The sequence below is a fragment of the Amblyomma maculatum genome, chromosome 3 (genome assembly GCF_055883805.1).
Source record: "Amblyomma maculatum isolate TAMU_Amacu chromosome 3, ASM5588380v1, whole genome shotgun sequence".
Taxonomy (NCBI): Eukaryota; Metazoa; Arthropoda; class Arachnida; order Ixodida; family Ixodidae; genus Amblyomma; species Amblyomma maculatum.
Window position 1 is genome coordinate 144835955 of NC_139346.1, and position 17750 is coordinate 144853704.

The following is a 17750-nucleotide window of genomic DNA, read 5'->3' on the forward strand; positions in this document are numbered from 1 at the left end:
CTATGGTGATGAAGCCGTTCAAGCCCCAGACAGGTGGTGCACAACGCCAGGTCGCCTCGATGTGGCTAGACGAGAACACAATGCCGATAGAGGAGCTGGACGAACCACGTCATCAGAAGTTGGGCTGGTCAGTGATGAGGGCGGTAGGTCCTAGTTGTTTTGCCGTGGTGTGCAAGTTGCCCGCACTTCCCCACACACAATGATAAGCATTGAAGTCACCAATGATGAGTTGCCGTGGGGCCCAACACGATGACACTGCACGAAAAGACAACACGTCCCAAGCCACAGCTGGGCACACAAACAATGTCACTGCCAGGCACTCCTGAGCGTTGCTCATACGAGCGCATGCTGAACGTCGTGTCACACATTGAGGCCAGAGATTTCCCAGGTCGGTGAGTGGGGTCGCTGCAAGGGATTGCCGTACATGAGACCTCACAGTTTGTTGGTGAATGGTAGCCAACGTATCTGGGCAGCTGCAATTGGTGCTCCCCTTCCCTCAGGCGGACGTATGTCTCCTGCCGTAAGCCTGTCAATGAGCTCCCACTCCTGCTCTGCTCATCTGCTGGTCAGAATCCACCAATAGGAGCAGGGCTAATTATCAGTTTGCAACAGATTTGTGTGTTCTGTGATAACTGCATAATATGGCCCCTGACGTGATTAGTACTTCTGAGATGTTATTTACAGGGTCTCATTTTTTACCAGCTACTCAAATTTCATAAGACCACCATATTTTACCTTGATCTGCTCAGCCTGTGATTAAACACACTCTTTTCGTCCTCCAGGTGCCTTAAGGGGTAAGTGCGCAAGAAGTCCTTCTGCAACTGAAAGGCTTCATCCCCAACAAAAGCAAATGGGGCGGCCACAGTTGTGCTGGGCAGTGTCCCAATTTGAGGGATGTCGAGACTGCCGTGTGTGACGTCTTGGCCAAAATCGCATTTCTTGAAGGTGCCTCCATCGCTGAGTCGGCCCTCGGTACCCACGTTGACTAGCACATGCATTCGCTATCTACAATAGCCATTAAGACTATTGTTTCCTCAAATAAAATCTACTGTAGTGTCAATTAGCTCAGGCAGCAACACTCAACATAAATCACAAATTCTCCCAGGTCAACATGGCTAGGGCATTAGTGCCAGCTGTATGAATGACAGCACCAATTTTTCACTTCATTTTTTTATTTTATTTTTCAATTTGGTGCTAAAAATAGAAAGTCAGGTTTGTACTTAGCCTGCAGCAAATGAGCTCAGCAAATGAGCTTACATTAAATATCTACCGAGCTCGGCAATATGAGTCTACATTAAATATCTACCGAGCTCGTTCAATATTCAACTCACTTCTAATGTTAGGATACCTCGGTAAATATCTACCTCAAGTTGCGTATTCACCGTACCCGTTCAATATTCAACTCACTTCTAATGTTAGGATACCTTGGTAAATATCTACCTCAAGTTGGATATTCACCGTACTCGTTCAATATGAAGACTTACGTTGGATATCTACCGAGCTCGTTCAATATGAAGACTTACATTGGATATCTACCGAGCTCGTTCAATATGAAGACTTGTGTTGGATATCTACATACCTCGTCCAATGTGAAGACTTATGTTGGATATCTACTGAGTTCATTCAATATGAAGACTTACGTTGGATATCTACCGAGCTCGTTCAATATGAGCCTTACGTTGGATACCATCGTGTTTGTTCAATATTAACTCACTTCCAATGTTAGGCGAGCTTGGCGACTCGCTTCAATGACTATAAAATGTGTGCCTCACGTGCAATACGAAGCACCGACCAAAGCCAGGCACTTTCGTACCACAATGAACCAGTATTGAACAAATTCGTTTCATTCCCTTTATTGAAACCAACTAACCTGTGTCTTTCGGCATCTGTATCTTCAGTCTTGCCGACGACCGCCAGCACGGCGTCCGACAGCATTAGTAGCGGAACGATCAAGGCTGTCATGGCGCCTGGGAATTGATTCATATGCACAAGGGGGTATTGTTGGAAACTTGCCCTTTATTATCTTGGCATTACCTGGTCGTGGCGGATTTCGACACAAAGCTTGTCCAAGTGTCGACTGGTGGCTAGCACGTTCTCCAGTAGAGACATGCGGATAGAAGTGTCGGGCGCAGGGATGTCAAAGCGCTGCAGACAATGATGGTTACACGTTACATCGAGGGCCGTCTTGACGGCAGCGTTGGTCGCCTTTTCCCCGTCGACATAGAGCTCCGGTACCACGCAGGTATGTCGCGTACAGAAGTCGTCGGTCCCTGGCTCCATGACAAAGCGTTTTCTAACGCCCGCTCCCAGCACCATGGAAGACCGGACGTCTGTGCGCGGAATGTCTGTCTTTGGGCCCAAAAGCTCACACTGAGCCGGCCCCTTACACTGCATTCCCACCGCCCGCCGTTCTTGCCACGACACTCCAAGGCAGAGCTCCCGCTTACACCGACGTTTCGCACTATTCTGCCTCCTTGCGGCAGCCCAGGCAGGGGAGAGGGGGCCCAGCGCGTTGCCAGCAGCAGAGCAGCTATGGTGCGCCCTCGTGTGGCGCGTTTTCAAAGTGCCACCGGTGCGCGTCGATATTAGAAAGCCATGCAAGCGCGAGAAAGAAGAGCAGCATTTAGCAAAGCGCCAGGCATTATTTTGCAAGCGCTAGAGAAGTCGCGAGAGCGCAATAAGAGAACAGAGAGCAACGGAGGAAATGATCAATCTTTATTCTAGCACATTTTGCTCGTCTTGTTTGGCGGCTTGGATGCACAGCTGGACGATTGCCGCTTTCGCTGGCGGGAAGAGGCTATGTTCATTTCTTCCAGGGCAAAGGTGAGCTTGCTCAAATCACTGGGATTGAGAAAGCTAGCCACCGCAGATAGCACGTCGCTGCCGAGGTGAACGCTCGCCGAGTCCGGCATGTTTCGCGAGGCGGCTTGCTCCAGAACGCTCTTGGTGTGTGATCGCAGGCACCACCGAATCGCCCGTTTCGCCGTGGCAAGCGCCTCGTAGTTGAGAGCCTGGCTCACACAGTCTTGACGAACATGGGGTTGTGGGCCCAGTATTCTACGGCTGTTACGATGCGCGGCTCACTTGAACGGCGGCGTGCATTCTGTTGAATGCTTCTCTAGCTCGGAGAGCCATGCAGTCCAGAGCACAAATGCCGGGCTCGCAGGCGGGGTGCAGGAAGCTAGTTCCAAACGCCATACCCGGATTGCTCATCAGTGCGGCCGTGTGCGGGGGCGGGTCCAGGAACTCTTGAAGAACACCTGATTAAGTGACGGCCGCGAGTAGGCAGCGACTGCCGCTGTCCAAAATCAAGCGCCCCATAATTTCAGAATAGCTGTCCAGTTCGCCATACACGACGTCCCCGACAGAGTGTGGCAGATCTTGCATTGACAAGGCGACAGGTTGTACCTCTAGCGGTTCGTCCCACATATCCAAATCGCCGTCTTCTTGTTCGTATTGCTTTCTTTGCCTGCTTTCTTGTTAGATGAGGCGTCAAAGTCGCTGAGTTGATCAGTAGTGGTGGTGGCACAAGAGGAGAAATGGTGAGTTGATCGAGGACAGGGGGAAAAACGCTTTCCCAGAGCGGCCACTAGAGCTGCCCGGAAGACTAAATCTTCCCAGAGCGCATTGCCACTGGTGTGCTGAGGTCTGCCTTTTTATACTGTCGACTGTTTGCGCAGTGGTCGCGTCAAGGATGCGCGCTTGCCCGGTCCTTGCCCCGAAGCGTCATGTCGAAGCATGCTCGGAGGAGCGGGAGATCCCGTAAGTTCCGCCCTATATGTGAGGCAGCTTGTCACATCATCTTATAGTGTGAACTTAATATGTGCACTGACTGCCCAAAATAGCTAAATTCGCCAAACTGGGTTTCAGCCGACTTTCCTGGAGCAGACCCATCATTAGTAGCACAAGCTCCATATCAGCGGATACCCAAAGCAAAATTTTCTATACTATGAGCAATGTTTTTAATATACCTTACATAGAAATACATGGGTCTAATATGTGTTTAACAAAACCAAGTTCTACACAAAGCCTTACTGTCAGGAAAGTCTGGTGGTATACGTCGGGAGAAAAAGAATCGAAATTGGCTTTTGAGCTGCTGCATGCGGTCTCATCTGGCTGTTAGCTTCCTTTTACTTTTTTGGGAGGGCTCTGCCTCACCAGGTCTGATGTATACTGACACCTGTTCTGTTTTTTTCTTGCTTCTGCGTACGATTCTGTACACAAGAAAAATTGTTACTGCACTTATCAGTAAGTGGACTACTATGAAGTTATCAAAAAGCTTGCCATTAATATGCCGAAGTGGTGCTCTAGGACAAAGAACTACACAAAATGAATTATACAGTAAATACTCATTGAAGTGTCCTACTTGAACTTCATACTGCTTCCGTGAAGAGCCGCCGCGAGCTGCGATCCTTCTCTATTGTTTTGCACAGAGAAGCCCACTGCCGGCGATAGAGCTTGTTGGCGTGCTGCCTTGCTGCCGCGTCCAGTTGATTGTCAACTGTCCAGTCTTCCGGCCTGTCCGTCCGTTGTGTTCTGTTCTCTGCCTTGTCGTTCTTGTCGCCCAGATCGAGCAACTTCTTGTTAGGTGTTGGATGACCTGCTCTCACCTCTGCGAGAGCTCTCCAGACGGGACTGGAGAAGTAATCGCCACCGGATGCAGCGGCGGCATCTACTTCGTGATGAAAGCGGCCCCAATCTACTATTGTGTACGTACGCATGGAGCGCGCTTCTTTAGCAGTGGGCTCTATGGTGATGAAGCCGTTCAAGCCCCAGACAGGTGGTGCACAACGCCAGGTCGCCTCGATGTGGCTAGACGAGAACACAATGCCGATAGAGGAGCTGGACGAACCACGTCATCAGAAGTTGGGCTGGTCAGTGATGAGGGCGGTAGGTCCTAGTTGTTTTGCCGTGGTGTGCAAGTTGCCCGCACTTCCCCACACACAATGATAAGCATTGAAGTCACCAATGATGAGTTGCCGTGGGGCCCAACACGATGACACTGCACGAAAAGACAACACGTCCCAAGCCACAGCTGGGCACACAAACAATGTCACTGCCAGGCACTCCTGAGCGTTGCTCATACGAGCGCATGCTGAACGTCGTGTCACACATTGAGGCCAGAGATTTCCCAGGTCGGTGAGTGGGGTCGCTGCAAGGGATTGCCGTACATGAGACCTCACAGTGTTGGTGAATGGTAGCCAACGTATCTGGGCAGCTGCAATTGGTGCTCCCCTTCCCTCAGGCGGACGTATGTCTCCTGCCGTAAGCCTGTCAATGAGCTCCCACTCCTGCTCTGCTCATCTGCTGGTCAGAATCCACCAATAGGAGCAGGGCTAATTATCAGTTTGCAACAGATTTGTGTGTTCTGTGATAACTGCATAATATGGCCCCTGACGTGATTAGTACTTCTGAGATGTTATTTACAGGGTCTCATTTTTTACCAGCTACTCAAATTTCATAAGACCACCATATTTTACCTTGATCTGCTCAGCCTGTGATTAAACACACTCTTTTCGTCCTCCAGGTGCCTTAAGGGGTAAGTGCGCAAGAAGTCCTTCTGCAACTGAAAGGCTTCATCCCCAACAAAAGCAAATGGGGCGGCCACAGTTGTGCTGGGCAGTGTCCCAATTTGAGGGATGTCGAGACTGCCGTGTGTGACGTCTTGGCCAAAATCGCATTTCTTGAAGGTGCCTCCATCGCTGAGTCGGCCCTCGGTACCCACGTTGACTAGCACATGCATTCGCTATCTACAATAGCCATTAAGACTATTGTTTCCTCAAATAAAATCTACTGTAGTGTCAATTAGCTCAGGCAGCAACACTCAACATAAATCACAAATTCTCCCAGGTCAACATGGCTAGGGCATTAGTGCCAGCTGTATGAATGACAGCACCAATTTTTCACTTCATTTTTTTATTTTATTTTTCAATTTGGTGCTAAAAATAGAAAGTCAGGTTTGTACTTAGCCTGCACAGGACAGGCACTTTTAGTATTCAGTGCCTGAGCTTTAATTTGAGACATAACGGCAACATGGCATGCAAAAATCTGATACGTAGGACTCGGCCCTAAACAATTCAGCCTTCCTTCCAAAACCATGCACCAAATACAAAGGTAATCTTCGTTACCGGACCTGTCTGGCTGAAATCAAGCAAAAGATCTTGGTCATCTGGTGTGCACTCATTATTGTGTACATCAATAAGAGGCAAGGGCCTTTCCATCTGCATCAGCTTTGGGTAGACATCCCTCTGTCTTCAAGAGCACATAAGGAGCAAGGCAACAGAGAAGCCTCCCTCTCTTGTCTCCAACTCTGCATATTTTGTAGTTGTAATATTGCTGTCGACAACCTGACTGAAGTAAAAATTAGACGAAAAGGATTGTTTTCTGTTGTCAGTGCAGCAGCTGTATTTTAAGGGTTGGCGACAAAGAGTTGCACAACTGAAGACACCACTCTGGAAACACTTTTTTTTTTTCAAAAGCCAGAAAAACGAGTAAACTGTGGAAACAAGCCTTATTAGTTCACATATAACGAATATTCTGAGAGCCTTTCACAGATGGGCTGGGAGAACAGCATGCTTAAAGAGGCAGGTACTATCTGTTCTAGCACGAAAAAGGAATTGGAAAAATAGATGTTTCAAGCAACGCTGTTGCAAAGAGAATTACTGATATGAGCTTGGACATTGCGCTTGCTTACCACTGGCATTAAGAAAGTGCCCAGTGTTGCATTTTCATTACGGCCATAGGTGGAAAACTAAATATGACAAGCACTACTGCACAATTGTCACTACAGCAATGGATGCCATTTCAGCACTTGAACAAGTTAGTGAGCAGACTAGCTTGCAGTGGAAGCAGAAGGTTATATTTTAACCACTGTCTGCCATTGATGGTTGCAACAAGTGGTCCTGTATGGACAAAGCTTGCTTGCCTGAGGTCACCCTGAATCTTCTACCATTTACCACTCTACAGCGAGACAGAATATGAAACTTGTCATCGACATTGTGTTTGATGTAGCTAACTTTAACCACTGAAGACTAGTCAGTGCACCTCTTTTTCAAAAGGCAGCATTGGAAAATTGAAGATTTTTCGCCCTTAAAGAATACATTGACAACTTCTAAGTGGAAAAAATTGAGGCAACTGCCAAGCTATGAAATAAGATGTGCCTGTGTTGCCCTGATGTTGCTCTGTTCAGACGTGTGACCACCAGAACATATGTAATCCAAAAGTCACGGAAAACATAAAGAAAATGTTCTTCGACGTTCATGTATTTTCTAAAGCAACAGCTTTAGGAGGAACATACAGGAGCCAATAAGCTGAACCAATTCCCAACTTTCAAGTCACTCAGGCATGCTCTCCAAGAATCTTCTGACGTTTTTGCAAATCGCTCACCACAATCTTAAGGAATAATTTGAAATGGACTGTTAAGGGGGGACATGGGTACTAGAGCTGTTTTCTTTATTTACAGTCCGAATGTAATGAAATTAGGCACAGGTATTAAGTTTTTTCTGCTGATTTCAAATACGTAATTGTTTTTCTTGTAGCTCAATTAGTTCCCAAAATACAATAGAAAAAAAATAACTCATTAGAAATTCAATTTTAATATCTGGGTAGAAACTACAATGTGTACGGAGTGCAACGGTGAAAACAGTTTTCAAATTGAGCTAATATTAGAGATTTAGCAGCCCATTGAAATTTATGCTCCCAGCATGGCGACTGGACAAAAAAAAATACAGAAAAAAAAACTTCTAGAGTCAAAAATGAAAAATCTGCTCCCACCATTGCGTCCCTTATACTTTCAGCTTCACATTGCAAAAAGAATTGTAGCTCTAGCTGCTCTAGGTGCCAAGATGTCTCTTGGGCAAAGTTGCAACCAGACACAAAACACAGTTTTGAGAAAAAGGCAAAAAACGAAGAAAACTAAGTTTAATGAATGCAAGCAAAAAATAATTGCATGTTGAGATCTCCAAAGGGTTAATAAGCCCCAGGCATGTAATCAGCCTGCTTTTTTCCACCAACATGGTGCCTTTTCAAGGCCTGCAGCATATTCTCTCTAGATGCACGCTTGCATGCTGATGCTCGGCTTCTGCGCAGGTCTTTCTCAAGCATGCGCTTTTCACTTTGGGCACTTGCGTTGAGGTTCAGCTCAGTGAGGATGGCCGCTGAGGTTTTTGCGTTCCCACTGTTGAACTTCATTACGGCTTCGGCCACAGCAGCCTCCACCGTAAACAATGAGGCATGGGACTGCTTGGGAGCAAGCGCCCATCTCATTGAATGCAGGCTTTCATTGTTATTTTGTGTCTTCCCACGCAAGCATCGCTCCAAGAGTTTCTCCTCTGAAAGGCGCTCAAATATGGGCAGCAGGGCTTCACCAACATGGGGAGGCAGATTGCGAGGATGTTTAGGTGTCGGCTCGCCTCTGGCTTTTGCCGCATTCTGCTTGCACCACGAGCTAGGCCCTGGTGGGCAAAATGTGTGGTTGGCCTTGGTGTCGTTGGCAGTAATATGATAAAATGTGGCAGCTCTCCAGTCAGTTTTCCCCGCCCACCGAGGCTGTCGGAGCCAGGGCCCTTATACTTTGCTACTGCGTTCCTCAGTGCTGTTCCCATGTGCTTTTTAACGTGGTTTACACAGTCCTCTTTTTTCAATAGGTATGTAACCATACACCTTTTCTTCTTCTAAGGCAAGATAAGTCCTGCTGTCGCCGTCGCAGAGAACAGTGGTGTAGCGCAGCTTATGGCGCTCTAGCGACCTTTTGAATAAAATCAAGGCGGCCTCCACCTCCATCTCACCTGCCTTCTTCGCCGTATTTTTTTGACAAACATGGTTGGCTGCCCATGTTTCGTATGACGGGTCACCCTCTTTCGGACCCGACTCGCACCCCGCACAGTAGTTGGAAAGCACAACATAGTCCAGCACCAAACCGCTGAAAAGTTCAATTACCGTGCCGACGCCAATGTGCGACGAATGTCCACGCGTCATCCAGGATCCATCTTAGGAAACTGCGATGTTTCCCGGATTGTTTATGCGCAGTTCGGCGTAGAGTTCGCGAACCGACTCCACGCACTTGGTGATGAGCTTCTGGGCCGCGCGACTGGCAGCAGGCGTCAGCTTCGTTTTCACATATGCCTGCCACGTTTTTGTGTGGAGACCTCGATGGCTCACATTCATTGCCGCGAATACATCGTTCAAAGCCGTTTGGCGATTGCCAGTGGCCTGCATGGCGCGCGCGGCGAGAACATTCACGACAAAAGGATTTGCTTTCTGAGTGCCTTCGACGCGCGGCGAGCTCCATGCCGACGACGTCTTACCGCAGTTGTCGCACACAAGATCCAACTTCACACAAACTCCATATTCCCATTCTCTCACTATTCTCACACCACCACAGCACGTTTTGCACTTCACAGACTCTAGCAAAGCGTTCACCGAATCCAAACACACAATGGTGAAGGGAGTCCCGCCGAGTGGTTGGGCGTCGATGCTGTCAGCGAGAAGTTCTTTTTTTCTCTTTGTTGCTGCAGTTGATGCAAGCTTCTCCGTTCTTTCTGCCGCTTTTCTTCGCCGCTCCTCTGCTTCCAAGGGCTACAGAAAGGTCGTGTCGTAGCGTACGCGGCTGTTGTCGGTGCCGTTTTGGGGCGTCGGGGAAGTTAGGCCTACCGTGGTGGCTTCGACTCCGTCGTCATCGGACGCGTGAAGTTCGACGTCTTGGGTATCCCGTGGTGTTTTGGTGCCCTTTTTAAAGTTCTCGGTTTGCGAGCGCTTCACCCCCTTCACGTAACGATGCCTGGAGCGAAATTTCACAGCTCGTCGATGCATCGTGCGTTCGCTCCGCTGCCAACACAACAACAAAATGGCGCTTGTTTGCGCTCTGCTGCTTCGACCGAGCGTGTCGAGCAGACGATGGAGAAGGCTTCAGCCAATCGAGTAGCACCCTTGCATCACGTGCCCCGATTAGCGAATAGCAGCGGGACCTTTTTTTGGCGCGTTTTTTTTCTCGGGCTAACGATTGGGCGGAGACATGAATGGCGGGAATTTGAAGAGGAAAAGCTGCTCTTTCAAGGGAGACCAAGATGGCTCCGATAGCACACGTGGTGCAGGAGCTGCGCGTCGCGGTAAACTGCCTTTTTTGGCATCCATTTCGGCTGAAATTTGGTGAACAGCGACAATATAAATTGGTCTTGCGGGTAAAAGACTGAATTTAGACGCGTGAAACTTTGCAGACAGGTGAAGAACTGTTTGCAGGTTTCAAAAATATCATTTTCAAAAAATCGATTTTTCGGCTTCTAAGACCCGTGTCCCCCCTTAAGATTGCTCTGTAAAAGCAGTTTAATGCATGGTTGGTTGCTGGTACATGTATTTGATGCTCTCTTGTTACATCTTTAAATCTATCACAAAAACTGTGCCGTCCCCATCTTATGTTCTTGTAGCAGGCTACAGATGCTTTCACATTTCACTGTACTTTGTTTAAACAAACTGCCATCAACATCACATTTTCTAGTGACAGGGCGCCTGAAACAAGGCAAAAGTTACGTTGTTTGCAGCTATTGCCCGTTACGAACCACAAAATGAATGCAGACCAAGCAAGTGTGTCGAGGAACACAGCTTCGTAGCATGCGACAGTGAATACTTGATTTTTTTATCCGGGTCAATTTGTTTTCATGCACTGAATGTTTTTGTACATTGTATGGAGTGTTCATGTTGCTGTACTTGCATTATATCAATATATATGTTTGTACCTATGCATTTTAAATATTTTGCACATGGCTACTCTAACTGAAATACCTTAGTGCAAAATTAACTAATGTTTCAGCTTTGCAAACTGCCACATGTGTGATATTCACGTCACGCGCATGCCTGACACCTGGAAACTCGCACCTCTGCACCTTGCCACTAGTTCATATGTGACATCTAGGCATTGTAACTAGAAGTGGATGACAAACTATGTGCGTGGTGGATTATTTGTTTCTGTGCTTGTATTGTCTGTATATTGTACAGTGAAAGCTCGTTAATTTGACCCCCGTTAATTTGGCAAATCGGTTAATTCGACGCCAATTTTGTCGCCAGGTAAATGTTGCCAAGTTTGTCGATTTGATCTTCGTATCTATCCTTTTTGCTTTTTTTTATGGGGCTCAATGCATCTGGGTGCTTCAGGTAGAAGCTCAACTCCTGCACTCATTGTTGTAGTTGAGCTTGGTCCAGGGCTTGAAATAGACAAAATTTTCCCCGCTATACATAGCAAAAATTCGTTGAGCATTTTGGGACGGTTCAGGATCATTCTCTGCCACGTCCTCGGCCCCTACATTGAGGGGTAGGGGATCCAAGTTACCTGAGGTTCTGCGGTGATGTAAAAGATGAGTGTAAACTTCACTTGCAAACAGGTAAATGATGCCTTAGCAAGTTTAAATGCACTTCAATACCATGGACAGTCTGATTTATTTAAGATAGCAAACACAAATAGAATTCGTTTGGTACAATTTTTAGCATTGGCAGACTGCAAATACCATTGGTATATTTTTGTGCTGTTAAAGTGAAATAAATCTGCTGAAATCATGAGAAATTGACTTACGGCCTGCCGAGCATTGTGTCCCGCAGGAAGTGCAACCGCTCAAAGTATGGCCAGGTAGTATCGTCTTCCTGGACGGCGTCCACTCCAGATCCACTTTTCCTTGCTCGGATGCGTGCTTTAAAAATACGGCGGAAGGTGTCCTGTAGGTTTTTGCATCTTGCCTTTACTTTTTAACTGCGAAGGCATAAAGAGCACATGTCGTTTAAACCCGCCACAACAAAAAAGCCTGTACCATATTTCTGTGAATAGTATAATTCTAGTTTGGCATGCATGCTTTCCTTGTCAGGCAGATCTGCTACGCGGCAGTGCGCATTCTCTAGCGAACGATAACGATCGCTCGACGACAGCTAAGACCACATGCATGAAACATAAATGCGCACTTTCACTTCGTAAGCATCCAGTCTGCGTACGGAAGCAGTTAGCAGTCAATGAAACCAACTCAATGAAATTGTTTACAAAACGGCTCACCTGGTGCACCTACGGCGTCTGCTACTCGGCGCCAAGCCGCGTCGGAATGGCCACGATGTTTGTAGTGTGTGTGCTGTAGGTCCCAAAGAGTGGGCTCGCACTCTACTGCGTCAATAAGGCGCTCATTGAAGTTTTGTTTAGCCATCGTACGAAGCACGAATACGAGGCGATCGCAATGCTATACTTCAAAGAAAGAAAAAAAAAATGCGCGAAAAGACCGGCAGTGACGTACGCTGACCGTTCATGCTATTGGCTGATCGCGGATGCATTTCCGGGCGAACGAGCGAAATTTTCTGTTTCGGCAGATCCGAGCAACGAGCCAAGCGACGCATACATTTCTGTTCGCGCGACGCGTGTCGCCGTCGCGTTCGCGTGAGTTTTAGCGTGTATGCGATTCAGCCTTACGAGTTTTTTTAGAGCAAAGTTTGAGAATAGTTTCACTCAGTAATTTAAACTTGCGCTCATTGCCTACGAGCCTATTGTTTGGGGCAAATATGAAACCAATTCTGTGCACATGCACTTTTAGCAGTATGCTTTACTTTTCTCAGCCTTGTTATACATACCGTTTGTAATAGTTGTTTTATATACTGCAGTTAAGTGGCTCTTGCACCAGTCATACATGCAAGTTGACCTACCTTTTATCTCCTTATGCAAACATATATTCCTCCTAAAGGGCAGTAAAGTCTTCATGAACAAATTATGTGTATGACTTGGTTTTGCATTCTCTATAGAGAAGCCTTGTATAAATTTTGCCCTGTTATAGCGTTATTATGCTATAACAATGAAAGTATACAGTGGAATACCATGCTTCATAACCAAAACATTTATTCTGGGTCACTCGACCACTGCATTCAACGAGTGAACAGACATATGGAGTATTAGCAATTAATGCACACTTAGACTATTGCTGCATGTGTTAAAGGACATATAGTACAGATTCATTAGTATTTTTTATACAGTAGCAAATACTTAATGGCATATTTACAGAGGACATTTAGACAACTTTAATGAAAAAGAGTATAAGTAGGTCTGCATAATTTATGAATCTACACAGAAAAGCTTTCTAACATTTGGAATTAATGTACGTCCGACTATTTTGCTGTAGCATGAAAACCATTGTTAAGCAAATGGCATAGCTAGTTCACAGATGATCGCTGTTACAAAATATGCAAATGTGCAAGACATGTTGAAACAATGACATACATGTGTTCTTTTATAATGAACATATTCATAGTCTCCACAAAACTGTTTACATATGCAGTCTGTGGTTGCAGGGTAGCTTGCAGGCACTGTAACATTTTAGTTGCATTGAACTTTAAAGCAGTTCACAATTTCAATGCTCACCAAAGACTTTTGAAGGTTGATGTTCTCTGAACCACTTTCCAGAGGCTTTGCATAGTCATCTGGTACCTCGAGGACAGGTTGAACAAAGCTTGACGTTCATTCACTGAAGCTTGATGTTCATTCACTGGCTAAATATAACACAGAGGTTATGCTGTGCATGTCTTCCATTACACTGAGAGCAATTCTGTTGCTCTAAATTGCAAAAACAACAATGTGTCGTATGATGCCAGTGCGCACTAAAAACATAGATCATGAAGTTCTCAAACTGTGACATAGGAGATTCTTCATGTGCCTGCTCAGCTTCGTGATAATCAAGTTGCAGTTGTCTTTGGCGACTCTTTTCCATACACAGCCAGTCAGTACGAACTGAATTTGGTCATTTGTTAAAATATATCTACTCGCACGCTCTTTTCTACATCGATGTGAGGCAGTAGGGGATGGAAGTGAAAGCACCTGGTATCGGCCTTTTAAGAGCGGTAGGGGTTTTTCAAAGCTACAAAAAATTCAAAATCAATCACCATGGATGAAATATATGTGGAAGCCTTACATTCCTGCTTCTCTTAGAGCTGCAGTGTACTTTAAGGGTAGTAAACTTCACAATGGCATAACTTTACTTATGTGTTGCTTGTAGCTATTTCCTTTCATTTTTATTTCACGTAATATCAATTGCACCCCACTAACTAAAAAAAAAGGGCAGTGTTTAAACAACTTTGAATACAATTTTCTGCTCTTCAAACAGAGAACCTATTTGTAGTTAGTCACCTTGGACATTTGTAATAGTACAAGTTCAGACTACTGTCATGACACCAGGAGGAGGAGGAATGGCAGGGAGGTTAACCCATAAAAGAAACCGGTTTGCTACCCTGCACTTTGGGAAAGGGATGAGTGGATATAAATGTTGTGAGAGAGGGATTGGTGAAGTTTCCTCGCAGGGGCACCTTGTGTAAACTAGGTGTTGGTGGTGCTTGGTGCCACCACAGACCCTGAGCCCCGTACCGTGGCGATAGGTTGAGAGGTGAAGGGAAGAAACCTTGAACGGTGGCGGTCGAGGCCATGGTCAAGCCTTGGCCGATAGGCTCCTCGCCTGTCCATTAGGCGAGGGCCTCCGGGACCTTCCTCTGCGTATAAGAGTGAACCAGAGGCGACATATATTAGGACCCCTTAAACTATCCATACTGCATGGAAAAACTACCTTTAAAAAAACTTGATCGACCCCCGAAAAGGAGTCGCACCGAAGTGACGCAAAAAATCGCGACACCAACTGAGAACTTTCCAAAATTTCTTGTCTTGCGCTCTATAACCGAATCTAAACCAGTAAATGAACTGTCAGTCTTTCTGATTGCCAACTCTCTGAAGGCCATCATTGGGGCAAACTATAAAGCGAAAAAACTGCTATCTGGTGACCTGCTAATAGTATCAGACAAAAGTCACTCTGACAACCTCCTCACAACAAAAACATTTCCTCACCTTGACGTTCAAGTATCACCCCACCGCAGTCTTAACAGCTGCCAAGGAGTGGTTTCTGAGCGAGACCTCCTAAAGGAAACAGAATCAGATCTTAAGGGCCTACAGAACCAAGGTGTAACAGCAGTATGAAGGATAACAATCAGGTGAAAGAATGAAGAAATAAAAACGAAACATATTGTTCTCACCTTCAACCGGAGCACACTTCCTGGATTTATCAATGTGGAATTCATCCAATGCAAAGTTAGCCCATACATACCAAGCCCGCGCAGGTGCTTCAAGTGTCAGCGGTACGGGCATGGTAGCCAGACATGTCGAGGGCGCCTTACATGTGCACAATGCAGTGCACATGACCATGCAACCGATAATTGCAGTGCAACTGACTACAAATGTGTGAACTGCGAGGGCACCCACCCTGCATACTCACGGTCCTGTGCAGCCTTTCAGGCCGAAAAGGAAGTAATCAATATAAAGGTAACTGAAGATAACATACGGAGAGGCGCGAAAAAAGCACAGAATGCTTTCCTCCATTTCCTATGCTGACGCAGCCCGCAGAGGGGCCAGGCCGCATCTAGTAACGGTGGGCACGCAGTGCAATGCTGCTGACGTGCTCCCACTATAGCTCCTCACTAAGCAGCCACCGGCTGCACCAATCTTTGCAATCCCGGAGGTCACTTTCCCCCAGACTTCCGGGACACCAAAGACATCTGAGAGGGACTTGGTTCCTCTTGAAAAACCTCCTGCCTCCATGCCTCCACCAGAGATGGTGGAGGTGAGCATGGACTCCGCAGCATCAGCGGTGCCTAGGGAGTCCGCCAATGAGAGACAAGGCCTGCTAGATCGCCTCAAATCAAAAAACATACACCAGTTAAGCCCCCTGATAAGGGCTGCGAGTCTTAACCCTACTCTATATTCTTTCCACACCTACCAAAATGGCTACCGAGAGCATCATTTATTGGAACTGTCGAGGACTTCTAAAAAATCTGGATGACGTATATTAAATCCTCGCCAAACACCAACCATAGTTTGTCTGCAAGAAATGCATCTGAAACCAACAGACACAAGTTTTCTCAAGCAGTATCGCGTATTCAGGAAAGATAGGCAAGGCAGTACTCACCCCTCCGGTGGCGTTGCCATTGTAACACAGAAGTCAATCGCTTGTCGCAACATCTCTCTTAACGCAGACTTAGAGGCAGTGGCAATACAAGCCTTAATATTCGGTAAAATAACGGCTCAGCTCATAATACGTGCACAGCCATTGATTTAGCCATTGGCTCTCCGATGCTCTTGGCAGCCACAGAGTGGGTTGTTATTGACAATCTATATGGAGTGACCATTTTCCCATCTCTGAAGTACACAGGCAATAAAAATGTAAATGCATCTAGTCCCAAGAAATTTAAAGAATATGCGGCCAACTGGGAGATGTTCAGGGAACACTCAGCTCTGCCCTGTTCATCAGTTACTGCCTTAGGCATTGACGAATCTCAACTCTTGATCATGCTGCACATTATAGATGCTGCAGAACAACACATACCACAGACATCAAGTAAGCCACGAAACAAACGAAGGCCGTGGTGGAATGCAGAATGTAAGACTGCCCGTGAAACACAAAACAAGGCATGGTCGAAGTTACGCCGATACCCCACGGCTGAAAACCTAATAGGATTTAAGCGTGCAAAGGCAAATGGCAAACGTGTTCGACGCATCTCCAAGCGAGAAAGCTGGTCATCATTCCTTTCTTCTGTGAACTCTTATTCTCACGCTTGAAACCCTACTTTGCCTGTATAATAAAATATGGGCCACAGGACGCTTTCCTAAAGCATGGAAGGAAGCGGTCATCATCCCAATATTAAAACCCGGAAAAGAACCCACACTTGCTGCTAGTTATCGGCCTATCGCACTAACCAGCTGTCTATGCAAGCTTTTTGAGAAAATGGTAAATCGTCGCCTTCTTCATTTCCTTGAATACAATGGTCTTCTTCATCAAAATCAAGCTGGTTTTAGAGCTGGGCGATCAACAGCTGATCAGCTCATTGCCTTTGAGTCTTATGCAAGGGATGCTTTTGTACATAAACAACATTGTTTATCTGTCTTTTTCGATCTTGAAAAAGCATATGATACCACTTGGCGCTATGGTATCATCCGCGACCTCTTCTCTCTTGGCATCACAGGAAACATGTTGAACACAATTCGAAGTTACTTGTCTGAACGGACCTTCAAAGTTCGTGTTGGCAATGCATATTCAAAGCAGTACATTCAGGAAAATGGTGTCCCTCAAGGTGGTGTTCTCAGTTGCACACTTTTCGTAGTCAAAATGAACTCTTTAAAAAGCGTGCTGCCAAAAACTATTTATTGTTCTGTATATGTTGATGACGTCCAGATAAGCTTCAAATCTTGCAACTTGGCCATCTGTGAACGACATATTCAGCTAGGTGTAAACAAATTGTCCAGGTGGGCTGATGACAATGAGTTTAAATTTAACTCTGGAAAGAGTGTTTGTGTACTTTTCTCTAAGCAGCGTGGCATCAGGCCTGACCTCAACATTACACTGAATGGTCAGAGCCTTGCCTTTAAAAAAGAACATAAATTTCTTGGCGTAGTTGTTGACGAAAAACTTTCCTTCATTCCCCACATAAAACAGTTGCGACTGAAGTGTCTCAAAGCAATGAATTTGCTAAAAATTCTCTCTCACCGGTCATGGGGCACAGACCGCGACTGCCTTCTGAACCTTCTGAATTGTGTAGTTCTATCACGCATTGACTATTGCTCGATGGTTTATGGGTCAGCATCATCCTCTGCGCTAAAATTGCTCGATCCCGTGCACCATCTCGGCCTTCGCCTCGCTACGGGCGCTTTCCGAACTAGCCCAATTGCTAGCCTCTATGTTGAGGCGAACCGATGGTCACTGCAACGA

General features: G+C 46.3%; 1 protein-coding gene across 1 annotated transcript in view; it reads left to right on the plus strand.

Annotated features, from left to right (window-relative positions):
- Nucleotides 1-5172, plus strand: part of LOC146196238 (uncharacterized) — a 75282-nt gene extending 70110 nt beyond the window's left edge. Inside the window, exon 4 of the transcript XR_014706098.1 lies at nt 783-5172. The gene's annotated coding sequence lies outside the window, so the exon portion shown is untranslated. The remainder of the gene's footprint in view (nt 1-782) is intronic.
- The last annotated feature ends 12578 nt before the right edge of the window (nt 5173-17750 follow it).